The 6,633-nt window shown below is 46.9% G+C and overlaps 1 long non-coding RNA gene across 1 annotated transcript; it reads right to left on the bottom strand.

The window, feature by feature from the left end:
- Nucleotides 1-663: 663 nt before the first annotated feature.
- On the bottom strand, nucleotides 664-5,178 carry LOC134479039 (uncharacterized). The gene is made up of 2 exons (XR_010051995.1): nucleotides 2,376-5,178; nucleotides 664-849 (listed from the first exon to the last, which is right to left on the bottom strand). It is a non-coding gene; the product is annotated as an uncharacterized LOC134479039 (long non-coding RNA).
- Between the last annotated feature and the right edge of the window lie 1,455 nt (nucleotides 5,179-6,633).

Here is a 6,633-nt window from a genome sequence, read left to right on the forward strand (position 1 = left end):
AAGGATGAAGGGGAGGGGCTTAGACACACTCATGTAGCTGGAGGAGATAACACACACCTTAAATCCCAGCATTAAAGAGGCAGAGGCAGGTGGATCTCTGTGAGTTGAGGCCAGCCTGGTCTACAGAGTGAGTTCCAAGGTGACTCTGCCTCAAAAGAAATCTTTTCTTTTCTTTTTCTTTTTTTTTCTTTTTTGGTTCTTTTTTTTCGGAGCTGGGGACCGAACCCAGGGCCTTGCGCTTCCTAGGCAAGCGCTCTACCACTGAGCTAAATCCCCAACCCCTCTTTATTTTTTTTAAAAGAATTATTTACTATATTTATATGAGTACACTGTAGCTGTCTTCAGACACACCAGAAGAGGGCATCGGATCTCATTACAGATGGTTGTGAATCACCATGTGGTTGCTGGGAATTGAACTCAGGACCTCTGGAAGAGCAGTCGGAGCTCTTAACCTCTGAGCCATCTCTCCAGCCCCTTATTTATTTATTTATTTATTTATTTTTCTTTTTTCTTTTTTTCGGAGCTGGGGGACAGAACCCAGGGCCTTGTGCTCGCTAGGCAAGCGCTCTGCCGCTGAGCTAAATCCCCAACCCCAAGAGATTTTTCCAAAAAGGAAAAGAACTCACATTGTATGAAATCCTTAAAAAATTATAGAAATATATATATTTTTAAAATGTTTTATTTATTTATTATATATAAGTACACTGTAGCTGTCTTCAGACACACCAGAAGAGGGCATCGGATCTCATTACAGATGGTTGTGAGCCACCATGTGGTTGCTGGGATTTGAACTCAGGACCTCGGGAAGAGCAGTCAGTGCTCTTAACCGCTGAGCAATCTCTCCAGCCCCTAGAAATATATTTTTAAAAAGAAGAAAAAGAAAAACTGGAGACTCACAATTGCAAGGAGCACAAGGCTAGCTTGGGCTATATAGAAAGAACCTATCTCAAAACAAAAGTTGTCTTTCTGGTGTTCATACATGTGCTGTGGTCTAGACATGCGCGCACGTGCGCGCGCACACACACACACACACACACACACACACACACACACTGTAATAAAAGCTTCTTAAAGTCTATTAAAGGGGCTGGGGATTTAGCTCAGTGGTAGAGCGCTTGCCTAGCAAGCGCAAGGCCCTGGGTTCGGTCCCCAGCTCCAAAAAAAAAGGAAAAAAGAAAAAAAAGTCTATTGAAGGTTGCTGAAAATGGATAGGTGGTGACAGGATTAAGTCTATCCAGATGATAACATTCTGTGCCAACTGCTGCCTACTTGGTCCCTATCTCTACCTCAAGGTCACACTGGCCGCAACTTCCTGCTCAAGATTCACATCATCACCCTCACCATACCATCACAACCATCATCGTCACCACCACCATCGTCACCATTATCAGACGCTGCACTATTCCTAGACGACTTTGGAGCGCTCGATACGTGCCTTTTGCACGCATTGCAATGTGCTCTCGGCTGAGGAGCACTGTCTCGAGGCCTGACCCTCCAGAGCCTTGAAATCCTAGCAGCTGGGACTCACAGGAAACCTCTAGAGGCTGAGCCAGTTAAAGTTCCAGAGTGGGAGTGGCTCGGAAGTTCTACCCCTCCCTGGAGAGATATAGAAGGTTAGCTGTTGCTAGGGGAACTACCGGGATACATACTCACACACACACACACACACACACACACACACACACACAGGGGTGGGGGTGGGGCTTGCTAAGGGAGAGGCTCCTGAAGCCGGGACCCCAGGATTTACAGCTGACTGACTGAGAGAAGGATCTCTGGAAGAGCCACCCATCCCTGGGACCTACAGAAGCTAAAGTTTGCTGGGGCAAGAAGTTCACAAGACCCTTCCTTCCCTCCCTGAGGATGCATAGACCAGGGAGCGTAAGAAACCTTGTCTTCAGTGAGTCGATGCTCACAGGCTACCACACACCAGTAAGTAACCCTAATTGAATCTGTTGGTAAACCAAGCCAGACTTGGGTGTGAACAAAGAAATTGTTTCTTTGGTCTGTGGTTGGTAAGTATAGACATGTGTTCATCTGTCTAGGGAAAAAAAAAGTCACATGACTGTCTGGTTCAGTTTCTCTATCCAGGTTAAATGTCACAGTGCTCCCATAACAGGGGGAAGTGGAGGCTCGGTGGGAACCTATCACTGAGCAGAGTGAAACAGCTGGTAAGTGGAGAGGGTGGGATTCGAACTCAAGACTTCTCTAAATTCAGATGCATATTTTCATAACCCCACACACCCATCCACTGTTACCATCAACTATCATGCTGGCAGCCACGGAGTGAGCCTGGAAGGAGTCTCTCCCTGCCTTTCCAGGAGTCCTTTCAGCTCAGAATACAGACCTAACTTTTGACATGGAGAAATGGTTCTCACCGCAAAGCTGGTGGCTCGGGCTCAGATGAAGTGACATTTCCCATTCAGAAAGGTGCTCGCACAGCCAGCGTTGCCCTGAGAGAACCACACAGGCAATCAACTCCTCCGTTGCTCTTAGCAACACCAGAGTCTAGCAGGCCAGCCCTTCGTCCTCAGAAAGTTTAGTTTGACTGAGGACTTTTCTTCCACTCTTCGGTGGCTCAGGGCTTTTTGGTGATTCACGGTTCATTTATCTGCTTGTTTATTTGGTCTTTCTGACGCCCGCCCGAACAATCAGTTCATCACATCACAGCTTGCAAGCAGAGGGGGCATGAAGCCATCTGGAACTCTATGGCAAAATCTATCCTTTCCCAGATGACGAGAGAGAGCCCTTCACTTCTCAAAGAATAACGGTGCTCCGGTTCTGAGGTGCAATGGGAGCCCAGCCGCCTGCAGATCCCCAGCAATGCAGGAACCAGAAGCAGCGGAGCATCTGATGTCTTCCCAGCTGCATCCTAGTCCCTTGATAGCCCGAGGTTCCCTCCCTTGCTGGCAGCTTGTGACCCTTAGGAGTTGGGCTGGGCTGGTTGGTTTGCTTCCTGCGCGCCACGAGAGGCGTCCGCACTCCTGGAGCCAAGCTTCCCATTGCGTGTCCTTATTTGGGGCCTGCCTGCAGCCCGTCTTCCCGCTGAACGCCCTGTACCACTGCCTCTGCCCTACCCTGTTCCACAACGCGCCAGGAACAACCAGTGGCTGGAGGACAAGCCCCTTGTCTCAGCTGATCCCTCCCGACACCGTCAGGGTCCTGACAACTGAGCCTCGGGCTTATCTGGTTTTCCCATCTGCTTCTGGCCTCTGTGTGTGGAGGTGTGGTTCCGGAAGGATTCCTTACTTGGGAGGAGCCAGCCCAAGCCCTTCTGGCTGCAGGGTCCACCCCAGCAACCGAGAAAAGGGTGCCTAGCACCCAGCCCTGTATGATGCTAACAGCGATGGCTTCGCACAGCAAACAAACAAACAAACAAACAAAAAACAAAAAACTTTTCAGCCCAGGCTGAGAGAAGCCATCTCAGGACTCCCAGAGAGTAAATATAAGGACCACAAAGTTAAAGGGGATAGGAGTTTGTGGATCAGAAGCGACCCTGTAGGAACCAGCAGGAAGGGAATATTTGTGACCTGGAAGTGTCCCGGCAGGCAGACTGTTCCTTCCTGACTCCGAAGGCGGAAAATTGTACCTTTATGGGATGGAAAGACCTGCCAGGGCCCATAACAGCTGACAAAACCTAACATCAGCCTCTCCAGGCACACAAACACCTGACACTTCTGGAAATGACTGAGTCACATGGTGTCACTTTTATACCAATCCAGCCTAGAGGGAGGTCAGATCCCATTGTGACCTGGAGGAGAATGAGACACACCACACTGAAGGAATGGTCTGTAAAATAACTGGTCTGTTTCTTCTAAATGACCAGAGTGACTGATGATGTAAACTAAAAGAAAATTGCCTGGCATGGCGGTGTTCAACCATAATCCCAGCACTCAGAACACCAAGGCAAAAAGGCCATGAGTTCAAGACCAACCTGGGATACATGGTCAGTCAGTCTCAAAAACAAATCAACAAAATGACAACCTCAACCAAGGGCGTGTTAACTCAGAGTAAAGACCCTGGTGTGGTGCCTCACACCTGTAATCCTGGCACTTGGGAGGCTGAGGCAGGAGGATTGCCGTGTGCTTGAGGCTGCCTTGCACTGCATAGTGAGTGGCTAAGCTCAGCTCCCTGGGAAGAGTTCCCATCTCCAGGCTGAGGGGCGGCAGTCTCTCAGCAATGAGGTGTTGGTTGTGCAGTCTTATCTCACAGGCCATTTGTCTGGGTGGTCATATCGGAGGGGACAGGCTGGCTGTGCTGTTACGAGGTAAAATTGAAAAGACTTGTCCTTCTGGGCCATTTAGGGCCAGGCATTGTGGGTAACAGGGGGTTAGGCTCTCAATGTTTATATAAGCTGTTTCAAGTCACTGGGTCAGGATCTGACTGTTAAAATGTGGGGATTTCTGTCTTATTTGAACTTTTTGTCTCTATAACCCTAGCTCTAAAAATAAAAGTACTGACTGACTGGTAAATTTCCTGAATCTAAAGATGTAGCTGGGCTGGCAGTGTTTGCTTGGCACGCACAAAGTCCTGGTTCCATCCCCAGTAGCACATAAACCAGGCATGGGGGCACAGTTACACTCCTACATTCCCAGCAATTTTGAGGTGGAAGCAGGAGCTTCTATACTCTACAAGTTCAAGGCCTGGAGGTGGAGAAGGAGAACCAGGAGATTCAAGGTCTTCCGTGCTTGGGCTAAGACTCATGACCTTCACCTCAAAACAAGGCAAGGCTGGGGAAGACAGGGGCGAGAGGAAGGGCGGTGTTGTGGAACACTGTCTCCGGTCTTCACAGAGTGCTGCACTCTTGATCTAGCAAGCAGCTAACTACCTCGGCCATATTGGGAGCTTCATGGAGGAGAAAGGGAGGCCAGGCCCTGCCTCTCCCGAGTATCTCTTGGCAGTTCATGGTTGGGGGGGGGGGGGGGCATTTTCTTCAATAGTGCAGGCAGCCATGTTCCTGTAAGTGACCTCTTATTCATGCTCCTGTACACAACCCTAATGAAGTCCATCAAGAAAGAAAAGGAGCAGGGTCATGGTGGCTCATACCTTCAGTACCAGCACTGAGGATGCAGAGGCAGACGGATATATGAGTTCAAGGCCAGCCTGATCTACAGAAAGAATTCCAAGACAGCCAGGGCTATAAAAAAAAAAAAAAAAAAAAAAAAAAAAAACAAGCAAGCAAGCAAGCAAACAAACAAACAAAAAAAAACCTGTCTCAAAAAGAGAGGGCTAGGGGCTGGGGATTTAGCTCAGTGGTAGAGTGCTTACCTAGGAAGCGCAAGGCCCTGGGTTCGGTCCCCAGCTCCGAAAAAAAGAACCAAAAAAAAAAAAAAAAGAGAGGGCTAGAGTGATAGCTCAGCGGTTAAGAGCACTGTCTGCTCTTCGGTTCTGAGTTCAATTCCCAGCAACCACATGGTGGTTCACAACCATCTGTAATGGGGTCTTTTGGTGTGGCTGAAGACAGCAATAGTGTACTCATAGACATAAAATAATTTAATTAATTAAAAAACAAAAAACTAAACAGTTGTGCCAGGGAGTGGTGGTGCACGTCTTCACTGCCAGCCCTTAGGAGGCAGAGACAGGTGGATCTCTATGATTCCCAAGACAGCCTGGTCTACACAGAGAGAGAGTTCTAGGACCACAACGTGAAGCCCTGTCTCAAAACAAAGCAAAACAAAAGCATTCTATGCATACATGATTAGGTTGGTGTACACATCATCACAGAAGACCTGTTCGTTTGCATGTATGTTCCTGTACTGGGAATGTATGTGTGGGGTGCATGTGTATGCAACTGGATGTTGAGGTCAACATTGGATGTCTTTATATTTTTTATTTATTTAATTTTTTTGTTGTTTTTTGAGATGTCTATTAGTAGTAGTATTAGTAAGAATATTATTAATGGGCTGGAGAGATGGCTCAGTGGTTAAGAGCACTGACTACTGCTCTTCCAGAGGTCCTGAGTTCAATTCCCAGCCCCCACATGGTGGCTCACAACCATCTGTAATGGGATCTGATACCCTCTTCTGGTGTGTCTGAAGACAGCGACGACAGTGTACTCATAACATAAAAGAATAAATACATTTTTAAAAATTAAAATAATATTATTAATTATATATAATTAGTTATGGTAAATATAATATGTATTATAACATACAAAATATTAATATTAATTATTGTTATTATATTTATTTACTTGAGTTTGTGTACTCATGTCTTGTAATTTTAATTTTTCCAAATCCTATATTTTTAAAGATTTATCTATTTTTATTATATGTGAGTACACTGTAGCTGTCTTCAGACACACCAGAAAAGGGCATCAGATCCCATTACAGATGGTTGTGAGCCATCTCTCCAGCCCCCAAATCCTATTTTTAATGATGGTTCTTAAACACTGCAATCTCCCTTCAGCCCACCACCCACCAGAGGTAATGATGGGAGAGAAAGGATAGGGGGTGGGGAGTAGACCTGTTTAAAAAGGTTCTTTGGAGCAACTCCCATCTGTGTTGTCTGGAAATGTGCAGTTCAGTTCACAGACAGCGTGAACAGCGTGAACAAGCAGGCAGCAGCTTGATCCACTCGCAAACTCTTCACAGATACCGCAGCAGTCCAGGTTGGTAGAGTTCGGTTAGCAACAGT

The sequence above is a fragment of the Rattus norvegicus genome, chromosome 5 (assembly GCF_036323735.1).
Source record: "Rattus norvegicus strain BN/NHsdMcwi chromosome 5, GRCr8, whole genome shotgun sequence".
Taxonomy (NCBI): domain Eukaryota; kingdom Metazoa; phylum Chordata; class Mammalia; order Rodentia; family Muridae; genus Rattus; species Rattus norvegicus.